Source organism: Myripristis murdjan, unplaced genomic scaffold, assembly GCF_902150065.1.
Source record: "Myripristis murdjan unplaced genomic scaffold, fMyrMur1.1, whole genome shotgun sequence".
Taxonomy (NCBI): Eukaryota; Metazoa; Chordata; class Actinopteri; order Holocentriformes; family Holocentridae; genus Myripristis; species Myripristis murdjan.
The window spans coordinates 20,001-20,822 of NW_021941790.1; the positions used below are offsets into that span (position 1 = coordinate 20,001).

General features: G+C 56.8%; 1 protein-coding gene across 1 annotated transcript in view; it reads right to left on the minus strand.

Moving 5' to 3' along the window:
• Positions 1-376, minus strand: part of LOC115356754 (F-box only protein 41-like) — a gene marked incomplete at its 3' end in the record, with an annotated part of 13,006 nt that extends 12,630 nt beyond the window's left edge. The window contains exon 1 of the mRNA XM_030047985.1: positions 248-376. The remainder of the gene's footprint in view (positions 1-247) is intronic.
• Positions 377-822: the final 446 nt, after the last annotated feature.

An 822-nucleotide genomic window follows, 5' to 3' on the forward strand; every position in this document is an offset into this window, starting at 1 on the left:
TGAACGCCGGTAAACAAACCGGTTTCAGTCTGAATCCGTTTCAGCCGCTTAACGCAAATTTCCCGTCCGGACCAAGTTTTTTTTTTTTTTTTTTTTTTTTTTTTTTTTTTTTGGCAGGCCCGTGCGATGCGGCCGGAATCAAAAACGTGGCTCGCGCTGCCGGTTCGCCTCGCGCAAAAACACAACACACCGTGCACCCTGCGGCACGCGCTCCGGTACCGGGCCCGGAGCGCGGCGCGACTCTCACCTGAGCGGAGCGTCGGTCGGTCAGTCCGTCGGTGTGTCAGCCGCTCAGCCGCTCAGCTTCATCCGGTTGACGGGTCGCTTGTTTCTGTCTCGTTAAGAGTTCAGTATTTTCCCTCCCGCGCGTGCACGCGCAGCCGAACCGATCCGGTCCGCGCCGGCGCCGCCTCGAGCCGCGGCGGGAAACCCCTCCGCCTTGTTTGTTTGTTTATTTATCTTCTAATTTATTTATTTTGAAATCGGACTGTCAACCGCCGCCCCGCGCGCCTCGGCTCTGCCTCCGGGGTCTGCCGGTGCCCTGGTGACGTCAGCCGCGTGACGGCGGGAGGGGGGCGGTGGACGGAGGAGGAGGGGGGGTCACATGTGACCTGAAGCATGATGGGAAGTTAACTGCTTAATTAACCTCCGCGTTGGAGTCTGATTTTAATGCAGTAAACAGGAAGAGGAACGCTAAGCCCTTCTGTCCCTCCATCCATCCTTCCTCCCTTCCTTCCTTCCTTCCTTCCTTCCTTCCTTCCTTCCTTCCTTCCCTTTCCCATCCATTCTTCCTTCCATCATCATTTCTTCCTTTTCCCCGCA